Here is a 12,735-nt window from a genome sequence, read left to right on the forward strand (position 1 = left end):
CTACTGCTAGGAGCCCCACAAACAGACCAAGTTACAGGTTAGTGACTAACCTAATTGTCATCAGAGGACATTCATCCTTGAACTGATGGAAGCAGATGCAGAGATCCACAGTCAATCTCTCAGCTGAGTTCGGATGGTATGAGCCGGTGGGCAGGGGTTGTCAAGTTCATGATCGGGAAACCTACAGGACCAAAACATCAATTCTTAAGACAGAAGAGAGAGATACTAAGACTGGCACTTTATCTGAAAACAATGTTATTTTATAAAGTACTTTTACATGCTCTACATGTAATATCTACAATTCATATCACCTGCATGGAGATTTGTGATTCCTGGCAGCCTTTTTGTTTTAAAGATTGATGATCCAAGTAGAGAAGATAACTAATCCTAACAGCCTGTGGATTCGAAACTACAGATACCATCGTTAGACTCTGAAGGGGAAAGTAAGCTCTCTCTCTTCATTACTAGGGCCTTATTTGTAGATCGAAGACATATCCTGTTTTTATTTTTACTTCTCGGCATCAATAGTTCAGAAATATCCGTCACTGGAGTCTGATGGGTCAGTAGGGCATTTTCCTAATCAAAACTTCTCTTTAGGTGAATTCCTAGTCTATTTCCATGGCTTCCTTCACCCCGAGCTTTGTGGGTTTAAGTCAGTGGTTCTCAACCGTCCTAATGCCTGCAGCCTCTTAATGCAGTTCCTCATGGCGTGGTGACTTCCAACCACAAAATTATGTCATTGCTACTTCATAACTGTAATTTTGCCACTGTTTAAATTGTAAGGTAAATACCTGACGGGGGTTGTGACCCACAGGCTGAGAACCGCTGGTTTAAGGACAAGTAGCTATGGAGAGAACTCTTGTCCCCTTTCTGAAGCTCTTGTGTCCTGCTCAACTTTGACCTCCCATGTCTTGAAAATACCGATTATGGAGAGTTGAAGTTTAACCTTCACCTTTTCAAGTATCACCCTGTTATTTTATGACCAGTTTTTTTTTTAGTGATGACTTTTACAGAGTGTGAATGTCCCTGTGACATTCAGATTTACATTTCTGGGCTCTTAGATCTCGTGGGATCTGTGCTGCGATGATTGTTCTCAAAAGGACATGTCAGTTTCTGTAGATTTGTAGAGATGGCATTTCAGCTTCCCTTCACGGCTCTGGAATTGGACTATGATTGACAATTTGTTCTTTGAAGCAAAGTACAGATTCAGAATGCACTGTTTCCTGCCCCCTGACATACAACATTAAATACTATCAATTTTTTCTATTGCTCATTTTCAATAAGATCATATTGGTTTTGGCCAATGGATGGCCTAACATAGTACTGTGATTGAGAAGTTCTGCTTGCCTCTTTGAGAGCTCCTTCCTTACTGCATGGGTCTCGGGCTGGAGCAGCCATTGGTTGGCCACTCTCACAGCGTTTGCTCCACCCTTACCCCAGTACATATCAAAGGCAGGATAGACTGTATGTAGGTCGAAGGTTATTTTATGGCTGGGTTGGTGTCCCAGTCCCTCTACTGGAAGTCTTGCCTAGTCACAGGAGACAGCCAGGTTAGGCTATGTGGCCCTCATATTCTAATAATTGACTTGCAACTATGTTCAGGTATTTGAAACAGACACACTGATAAATGGCTTCCCTCTCCCACCAAGAGTGATCCTGCAACTGGCCCGCTTTTCATGGAATTGCTCTGCAGTGCCAGGCATTGACACTGTCAACAAGACCCCAGCAAGCCCTGCTATGGAGGCTTTAGGAGCAGTGACGTGTGCTTTTGATTGTGAAGAGGGCTGTAAACTGAATGCCAGATGAATTTCTTAATGAGTGAGAACCTTCACAGACCCACACTGAGAGCTAAACTATTTCATAGAATGTGGCCACAACCGTTTCCCACTACTGATTCTTTACCTTCTGCCTTACCAAGCTGTGTGGCTCAACATAGACAAGAATTATGGCTTAATTTAAGTTGTAAGACCTAGTTAATAATAAGCTGGACCTAACAGGCCAAACAGTTTATAATTAATAAAAGCCTCTGTGTTTCTTTGGAACTGAACAGCTGCAGGACCGGGTGGGACAGAAATTTCTTTCCACAACCGTCAGTTTCTCACTATCCAGCATTCTCAACGCTATCCAAGGCAGTCTCAAGAGTCAGCACCAAGAACTTCTTGGGATAATGCTGTGGCGAGTTCTGTATGCTGTCTTATACCCAAATTGCCTCACACAGGAAGCTTTACATCTTATCTTCAACCGACATGTGGGCTGCTATGGTTGGAGATAAGTTACTTTAGGGTGGTTGGGGGAAAGAATAGCGCAGCTCTTGCCGTTAATTCTATTGTTATTGTTTAATTAACTGCTCTCTGGGAGACTGCCTTCCTGGCAAGTTGCTGAGAAAGTCATAGCAGCTGGTACTTAGTAGAGACCTTTAAGATCATATGATTTAACCCACAATCATTTCAAAGCTGAAGAAGCAAATGCCGTTTGCTGAGGCTCCACAGTGCATTCTTTGCAGAGTCGGGGCAACACTGCATGCCTTTAAGAACTTTGGAGTCTCACTTGAGTATTAATGTGAACTGTGAATATTAGTATGAATGTGAGTATTAATTCTCATTAGAGAATTAATGTGAACTGGAGTCAGTTTTAGTGTGGCAGGGCCCTAGGGTATGAAGTCCTGGTCTTCCTCAATACCCTGAGAATTCAGGATTTATGAAGGTTTGCTGGACAAGGTGGTACCATTCTCTTCATTATCATTTTTCCAACAGAGATTGTATCACCCTTGACATTGGTCCAATTAATGATCAGAGGTAAGAGGGGTGCTTGAAATCAGATCTCAGGTGGGAGTCACTGACTCTTCCATTTCCTAACTTAAGCTCTGAATGTCCTGCTTCTTTTCTTGCATTGTTGAGGATCTGTGTAAGGATTCCAACAATGCAGCTGGAGATCTAGCCAAGGATCAGGCAGTCACTGGTGCATGTGTGCGTGCGTGTGTGTGTGTGTGTGTTGCTTCTTTCCTTGCTTCTCTGAAGCACGTACCTAGTGGGACCTGGGTCCTCAGGATGGCAGCATGAAGATGGTCCCCATGTAGAGACAGTGCTCCAACACCCTCTTAAAAGAAGAAAGCATTTGATTCTTTCTCTTCCTTTCCATACTTGTCACCTGATTTTGATACTTCTCAACCTTGTGTTTACCTCTTTCCCGGACACTTTCACGATATGACCAACACTACTTCCCAAGTCCTCTTCTGGTAGCTTATTGAAGAAGCTGTGGAAGCAGTCTGTGTCCGCAGACCAGTCCTGCTAAGAAAAGGCTTGTTGGAAATGTGACGCAGCAGATGGAGAAGTGGCTTGGGATCAGATGTGTCTGCATTTGACCCCTAGATCTGCCATTACCTGAGTCATTTTATTTCTCAGAGTCTCACATTCATCTTGCATAAAATAAGGATATTAACAGTGCCTACCTCAATAGGGGCTGTTTGTTCCAGTAGCAACAGGTTTTGGAAGCACTCAGAAGGTTTTTATCTTTCTATTTTTATTTAATGCATGCCATCTCGGTGTGTCATAACTTTTATTTCTCCTAAAAGTAGCCTCTTAGTGGAAGGTTATCATGCTTCCTAGAAGTCACTGTGACAAGGTCATCCAGAGAGCACTCAGAGGGATGGAGATGCAGGGTTAAGATGTAGAAGGGGAAAAAAAAGCAGCAACTGCCCTTTTGTGTGGGTTGTCATTATGAGCAGCTGGGATTCAGTAACCCTCTCTGGAATCCTGTCTTAGCTGGCGTTTCTATTGCTTTGGCAAAACATCACAATAAAAAGCAAGTTGGGGAGGAAGGGGCTTATTTAAGTTATACTTCAGCATTGCTGTTCATCACTGAAGAAAGTCAGGACAGAAACTCAAGGTCAGGATCTCGGAGGCAGAAGCTGATGCAAAGGTCATGGAGCAGCGCTGCTACAGGCCTGCTTCCCCTGGCTTGCTCAGCCCATGTTTTCATAGAACCCAGGATCAACAGACCAAGGATGGCACCACCTACCATGGGATAGACCCTCACCCATTGATCACACAATTAGAAAATGTCTTACAGCTGGATCTCATTGAAGCATTTCCTCAACTGAGGCTCCTTCCTCTGATGAGTCTAGCTAGTGTCAAGTCGAAAAACACAAAACCGGCCTGTACAAAACCCACTGACAAACTCTAGGGCATCCACACCAGACTTGCCACATTGGGGGTTCAAAAGAATTGGGATATTTGTCCACCAACTTGAATCCCTCTACAGTTAAGTATTATTTCTAGGGGTTAATTCCCCCAAACCTCTGGTCTTCTCTATGGATTGGTCATATGTGTTGCTTGTGGGAAAACCCTCAGACAGAGGGATGATGATATAGGTTGACTATGGCTATCGATAGGGGTAGATCTAAGAATTGACTCAAGACACTGATCAAGTCTGTTCCTTTGTGCTAGGTATTAGACTCTGGCAAATCTGTCAATCAGTAGCTTAGCTCCTATTTAACAGGCAATTGAGGAGAGAAAGCACATAGATGCTTGGTGAGGGTAAGGCCCTTCAGTAAGAGTGGGAAAGGCTGATCATTTAGATCCCTATCTTTTGGAGCCACTCTCGAATGGGCAGAGCTGGACATATCCACAAGAGCTCCCTGAGCCTCACATACTATATATAGGTGAAGAAAGACCCTCTATCAGCCCGTGCATCAGGCTGTTTTGCTAAGACGTTAGCTCACTACCGTGTGACCTTACTAGAGAGCCCTTTTCTTCCTTTCTACCCTTATCAATCTAACACTTTTGTTGTCCCAGCATAGCACAGCCATGCCAGGCCCCAAGCAGCCCATGTTAGTCATGCTTTCCCGCACCATCTCTGTCTTAGCTCTGCTAATCTTTAACACTAGGATCTTTCTCATCATCACTGCTTAGAAACGTATCTACCGGGACCTAGCTTACTGCTATGCTGCTTCCTTCTTATCCCTTCTTTCATCCCACAATTTCCAATATAATCTTTATGTAATCTTGGCAACAGATTTTCTATTTGTTTTCCTTGTGTCTATTATAGGCAGATGCTTCCTTTTCACATACGCTTAATCCCCCTTGAGCCTTTATTTCCCATACTGTTTGTCTTCTGTATCAAGGTGAGATTCTTGGCTTACTTGTCCTAAGTATATTTAGTTGATTGGCTGCAAGAACCCCATTTACTTTCTCCCACGCTGACTCTCTAACAGGCGGCAAAGGAATACGCTTTATTACAGCAAATAGGTGTTGGGGGGCTGTGTGCCAGTCTTAGCCGCGTGCAAGCCAGGGAAAGCAGAAAATGAAGTAAGGCCTCGTCAGAGTCAAGAGAATAAAGAATAGAAAGATTGCTCCATTACCAAACAGTTAAGTAATTTGACATCCAACTAATGTCTCATCTGTTACACATTGTACTATGGGTTCTAGAGGGATCAAAATGTAGAAAACAAATTGGCCTGAAGGAAAGGCACCTCACCAGCACCAAGACTCCTAAAGATTGTTTGATGAATGCCAGAAAATATATGTTACTCCTGACTGTATTATATTACAGTGGAAGAAAGCAGATTCAAATAATAAGGGATAACAATACCTAAGAGACCACATATAGAGGTGCTAGCTATCCTCTTTCCCTCAGAGATGTTGGGTTGATTTCTGTCTTGTCTTTGCTCTCAACCCTTTGCAGGGTGGCAAGTCTTTTTCACTGTGAATCCACCCAGAATCCTTAGGCCCTGACTGAAGACTCAGCTCATCGCTGTTCATTACTCAGGTTGCTAAGTTTGTGAAAAATTGGGCCTGATGACTACAACAGACTTGCTTGCGCTTATATTTATTTATTCTTCCTCTTTCCAAGTACCCGTTTTGGGGTGGACACGTACTTACTTTGCTTAGTCTTCTTTCTACACCCCCCTGGCTGTGTTACCTTTGTTGGCTAGATTCTGAGAGCACCAGCGTGGCATTTCGTCAGTCCACCCAATCAATGGTAAACTACAGGTGACCCCCTTTGTTTACTAAGTTTGGCTCAGACTCAGTTCTGAGTGTCTTTGACAATGTCACAGAGTTGAATTAGCACAGAAAAGAAGCCCCTCTCATCTCAGAGCACAGGGAGCTGTCTCCCAGAAGCTATTCAAGCGGCTGTGGTCCACACTTAAAACGATGGGGGAAGGCAAGCGTCTGAAATGTGCACAGTGATGGCAACTTTGGAGGACTAAACTTGTAGTCTCTCAGAGGCATCACTCTGTATTGACTCAGAACTCATGCAAATCCTAATGTGCCAATCAAGAAGTCAGATGACTTCCTGGTTCTTTTTTGCCCCTCCCCCTTCTGTTTTCAGCAACTCTGGAGAAGGTTCAGTAGTCCCCTCCATGGGAATACATAAGTTTCATGTTTTATTTTAGTTTGACTGCCATAGCTCTAAATTCCCAAAATAAACTGAAATTTTTCTCTTGCAGTTTCTCCTTCTGGAGGGTGAGCATGAAAGGTCTAATACGTGCAGCGTAGCAGTCAACTTGGTATTTTGTTGCTGTGCAGCACATATTCAACCCCCTTGATATAGAAGCAGAGACTTATATAATCACCAAACTCTCTAAAGGGGAACACTGCACAGTCTCGTATGAAAGATTCTCTTTAGCAATCAGTATTCTTTTTATCACAGAGCAGACTGGATTAGATGAATCTATGGAGAATTGCAAGATTTTGCAATGGTGTTCTGTTAATACTCCATTTGCATTATTCCGGTGCTCTGGGAGTGAAAGCCACCGATAGATCTTGCTTGTAATGCTGCTTTTCATTCCTACCACAGAGGAAACAAACAACACAAAATACCAACAACTAATAAAGGCCCATGAAGGTTAACCACAAAGCAAGTTTCCCCGGTCTCCCCTGACCCTGGGTAGATCAATTGTAAAAAATCTGTTCATTGAAGATTATTAAAGATAAGTACATCTTGTAAAAACTGTTCCTTGAGAGTTCTCTGGGTTTAAAGAAGGCAATATTGATTTATTTAGTTTTCAATCCAATAAGCTATGTGTTAATCGTCTTCTGTAGTAGACACTTCAAAGAAGAGAAAAAAAGACACTAAAAGAATGAGTCTTTACAACTGGAGACATCTCAGGCTCTCATCTGTATGTAAACTCCCACGCTGTGGGGGTATCAGTTTGGCTTTTCTTATTTGTATAATGATTTGACAAGCTCCTGGGGCCCACTAGATTTGGGTCTCTTAATTATCTAATATAATTATGTGAAAAACATCTGTGCCTTTTCTCTTGCTCCACACCAGTAAAGAGCTGAATTTGCACAACATGCAGGAAATGCTATTGTTACTAATTTTATATATATAAATATATATATATTTATATATATATGTGTGTGTGTATGTATGTATATATACACAAACATATATATGTACATATATAGTATTTAACTCTCCATATTTAATTTAAGCAGAAAGTAATATTCAAGTATCTTAGGACTTTTCATAGCTATTCTTTTTTTACATTTTTAAATTGATTTTTATTGAGTTCTACACTTTTCTCTGCTCTCTCCCCTTCTTCTCCCCTCCCCTTCAACCCTCTCTCAAGGTCCCCATGCTCCCAATTTACTCAGTAGATCTTATCTTTTTCTACTTCCCATGTAGATTAGATCCGTCTATGTCTCTCTTAGGGTTCTCATTGTTGTCTAGGTTCTCTGGGATTGTGATTTTTAGACTGATTTTCTTACGTTTAAAAAACACTTACGAGTGACTACATGTGATAATTGTCTTTCTGAGTCTGGGTTACCTCACTCAAAATGATGTTTTCTAGTTCCATCCATTTGCATGACTATTCTTTTGTCATCTGTGTGTATGTGTAGTGTCTACATGTTTGTGTGTGTGTGTGTGTGTGTGTGTGTGTGTGCCTATGGAAGCCAAGTATCGATATCAGGTTGCTTTTTAAATGGCTCTCATCATATGTTTTGGACACAGGGTTTCTCTTTGAATCTGGTGCTCATTGATTTGCTTAGGCTGTCTGGCCAATGGGCTCTAACTACCTCTGCACACCAGCATTAGGAATGCTGACACGTACAGCTGAACTTCATGTGCGTGCTTGGGATCCTCGTGTGTGTATATTAAGCACTTTCTCAGACTAAGTCATCTCAACAGCCCTGAGCTTTCAATTTTAAATGTTTATTTCAATTACCCAGCAGCTAATTACATGATTTATATAGCTCTAAATGATAAGGCACAATTTTCTTTTGTATATATCACAATAAAGTCAGGGAGACTAAATATATCTTAATTGACTCTTAGGAATGAAATATAAAAGTAAACAATATAGGGAAGAGAAGGATATCACCCTTACTTTTCCATCACCACTAGCATCTCTCTTTGAACTAGGTTCTTCCATCTTATAACACAAGAAAGAAGCACGGCCTCACTGAAAATCTCTTTCCTACCTATATCTAGCCAGAATCCTCCCTCCTTCCCTGACCAATCATTATTGTCAAAACAGCTCATGAAGGAGCCATGGTTTCTTCATGTGTTTAATGGATCCTGATGCCTGGGTCTCCTTTCCAAGATATCTTTCCTACCCCACCACGGGTGAGCTGTCAACAAGTGTCTTCCACCAGCCAGCCCTTCAATAATGCTTTGGCTGGAGAATACAAGTTCGTATCTCTTTTGCTATATCTACCTTCCAAGAACAAACAAGACAAGGTCTATAGGACTGGCCGTTCTACCCCAACACAGGAATGCTGTCCCACTCTTGCTAAGTCTGGAGTTTCCCGTGTCTTCTGACTCTATTTCAGGCTCGATACTGTATCTTAGTGCCTACTGTTGCCTATTGGTTTTTTCTTTCCTTTTCCACGTGGTTTGTTCCTAAGGTGACTCTTAGTAAAATTCCATACATCGGGTTCCATCTCGCCTGTCTCCCAGGCAACAACAATGACACAACCTCGCTTGTGTCTTGTGCTTGCAACAGCCTAAAATTTTCAGCCTTCTAGTGAAGCCAACTGGGATAATTTATTAGCATAATTAGCCTTCTGCTTAGGTCAATTGGAGCAATTTATCATTTTTTTTTCCTGCTGGAATATTTGTTGTTTCAATGAAAAAAGAAACAAAGACGGGATCATTTTAAAAATTATTTACGTACCGATAACGAAAGTGTTATCAGTATTTCAGAAGTTTACTTGAATGGATACATGCTAGAAGTCCTCTCATTGTATTTATAGATCTGAACAATTCCAGAAAAATCAATACTGTCACAGTCCCAAGGGGAGGGGTACAAAGGGAAATACGTAATTGTTCAAAACAGTTTCCAATATCTTTGAAATGTTTGGAAATGTCAATATGCACATACTGGAGCATAAGCATCAGGTAAAAGAACTAAAATCCCAACCTGCATGAAAGTCCACCAAAGAATTAAGTGACAACTGTATGCCAGAGGATATTTGTTTTCTTTCTGTTTCCCCCACATCTTTCTTATTTATTTATTTATTCATTTATTTATTTATTTAAATTTCATCTTACATCCCAATCACAGTTCTCCCTCCCACCCCTCCTCCTGTCCTCCCTTACCTCCCTGAGACAGATTCACCCCCCCCCCGCATCCACTCCTCCCAAAGGATAAGGCCTTTCATGGGGAGTCAATAAAGCCTGGCACATTAAGCTGAGGCAGGACCAAGTCCCTCCCCGCTGCATTAAGACTGAGCCTGGCATTCTACCATAAGGAATGAGCTCCAATAAGATAGCTCATGCACCAGGGATAGATCCTGGTCCCACTGCCCGGGATCCCTCAGCTAGACCAAGCTACACACTGTCTTCTCCATGCAGAGGGCCTAGTTCAGTCTCGTGGAGACTCCATAGCTGTCTGTGTAGAGTTCATGGGTTCCCATGAACTTGGCTCAGCTGTCTCTGTAGATTTCCCTGTCATTATCTTGACATCCCTTGCTCATATATTCCCTCCTCCTTCTCTTTGACTTGATTCTCAGAGTTTGGCCTGGTGCTTGTTTGTGGATTTCTGTATCTGCTTCCATCAGTTACTGGATGAAGGCTCTATGATAATAGTTGGGATATTCACCAATCTGATTACCGGGGAAGGCCAACCAGTTCAGGCACCTTCTTCACTATTGCTAGGAGTCTTTGCAGTGGTCATCCTTGTGGATTCCTGAGAATTTCCTTAGCATCAGGTTTCTTCCTAACCTCATAAAAAGGCTCCTTCTATTACTCTTAGCCCCAGTTTACCTAAGAGATTTCATCTAATTCCCCTTCCCAGGGTGATCTATGCATCCATTTTAGGGTTCTCCTTGTTAACTAGCTTCTCTGGAGCTGTGGATAGTCTGGTTATCCTTTGTTTTACATGTAAGATCCACTTACCAGAGAATACTAATCATGTTTGTCTTTCTGAGTCCGGGTTACCTCACTCAGGATGTTTTTTTCCCTAATTCTATCCATTTGCTTGCAAATTTATGCCAGTAGCACAGACGCTGAGAGCAACAATCAATAAATGGAACCTCCTGGAACTAAAACGCTTCTTAAAGGCAAAGGACATGGTAAATAAGACAGAACAACAGCCTACAGAATCTTCACCAACCCCACATCTGACAGAGGGTTGATCTCCAAAATATATAAAGGACTCAATGAACTAGACACCAAAATGATAAATAATTCAATAACATAAAAATAAATAAAATAAAAAATGGGGGTACAGATCTAAACAGAACATTCTCAATGGAGGAATCTCAAATGGCCAAAAGACATTTAAGAAATTTCTCAGCATCCTTAGTCATCAGAGAAATGCAAATCAAAATGACTCTGAGATACCATATTACACCTGTCAGAATGGCTAATATCAAAAATACTGGGAACAGCTTATGTTGGAGAGGATATGGGGTAAGAGGAACACCCTTCTACTGCTGATGGGACTGCAAACTTGTAAGCCACTGTGGAAGTCAGTATGGTAGTTTCTTAGAAAATTAGGAATCAATCCACCTCAAGACCCAGTGATACCACTCTTGGGCATATGCTCAAAGGATGCTCAATCATACCACAAGGACACTTGCTCAACAATGCTCATAGCAGCATTAATTGTAATAGCCAGTACCTGGAGACAGCCTAAATGTCCCTCAACTGAAGAATGGATAAGGAAAATGTGGTACATTTACACAATGGAATATTATTCAGCTGTAGAAAACAATGGCTTCAGGATATTTGTGACACTAAAAGATTAGAAAAAGCAGGTCAGAAGTCATGGATGTCAAAGTGGACCATTAATGAGTTAGCATGCTTTAAGGTAGAGAAGAGTGGGGAGGCCATTTCAGGACAGGGGCAACTGTAGTCTCCTTATGGGAATGCTGGCTTAAATATGACCATTCAGAGCAGGCATTATCTTTGAAGACAACAATCAATTTTATCAACTGGATTTCTTGGATAAATGATATGCAAACAGTGAGATGCCAGTAAACTCTTGATAAGACCATAATATATATATTGGTTACTGTTTAGTGCACCACTCAAAAACCTAGAATTTTTGAATGAACTATCTATCACCCCATTTTTTGTTTTGAGCTAGAAATTAAAGTATAGCTTAGCTGTTTTTCCAGGCTACACTCAATGTTTTAGGTGGTCTTCTCAGATTCAGCAGCAACTGGCCTAATTCTGAGTTAACTCACTTTGAAAATTTTTGTTTAATTCTTAAAGGACTATTGAATGAAGGGGTGGTTCTTCATTTCTTACTATTGGATGTGGGATGTTCTTAGCTCTTTGTCTTGTGAAATCTCTTCCACTTGTGACCATCCACTGAGAGAAAGATGATTTGTATGATGAAAGTCACAGTTATATCTTCATCCTGGAAGTGGTCTTCTGTAATTTTTCCTATATTTGATGTGGGATTCCCCTCTGTATGCTGTGAATACCATTGATTAGTAAATAATCTGTCTTGGGCTTGGCAGGGTAGAAAAGAGGTAGGCAGGGATAACTAAACTGAATGCTGGGGGAAAGAAGGTGGAGTCAGAGAGATGCTATGTAGCCACCACTGGGAACAGACAAGCCAAAACCTTGCAGGTAAGCCACAGCCATGTGGCAATACACAGATTAACAGAATGGGGCTAAATTAATATGTAAGAGCTTGACAATAAAAAGCTAGAGCTAATAGGTCAAACAATGATTTAATTAATACAGGTTCTGTGTGGTTATTTTGGGGCTAAACAGCCAAAAACAAAAAAGCGACCTCTACAACATATATTCTTCAATCAGAAGGAAGCAGTCACTCCAGGAAAGAGGAGACTTAAATAACAGTATGAACTCGGGAAGCTATAAATCATTGTGGTCAAATCCAAAGTTGCCCACCATACACACATTCTCTCTTACTAACTTAAAGAAAGCAAGTTCTTACTCTTCAGTCTCTGCCAGCTCTCTTCAGCTATACTTTGTGACACACCTGATCAGCCTCTTTGTATATTACTGTTTGTATATGCTGATCCCCCTTAAATTCTTTAATGACATTTACTTATTTATTGTATGTGTGTGTAGACACACAGGTCCCATATCACACATGTGGAGGTCAGAAGACAACTAGCAGAATTGGTTCTCTCCTTCCACCATGTGCACCCTGGGGATGGAATGCAAGTCGTTAGGCTTGGTAGCAGAAGCTTTGGCCTGCTGAGCTGTTTTACTGGCCCTGTTTCCTAACTTTATGGGTTCTTCTCTATTCTTTACGACAAGTTCTTTGGGTTCTTGTGCTTCATCACTTTCCCCATGAAGCCT

Source organism: Arvicola amphibius, chromosome 9 (assembly GCF_903992535.2).
Source record: "Arvicola amphibius chromosome 9, mArvAmp1.2, whole genome shotgun sequence".
Classification (NCBI taxonomy): Eukaryota; Metazoa; Chordata; class Mammalia; order Rodentia; family Cricetidae; genus Arvicola; species Arvicola amphibius.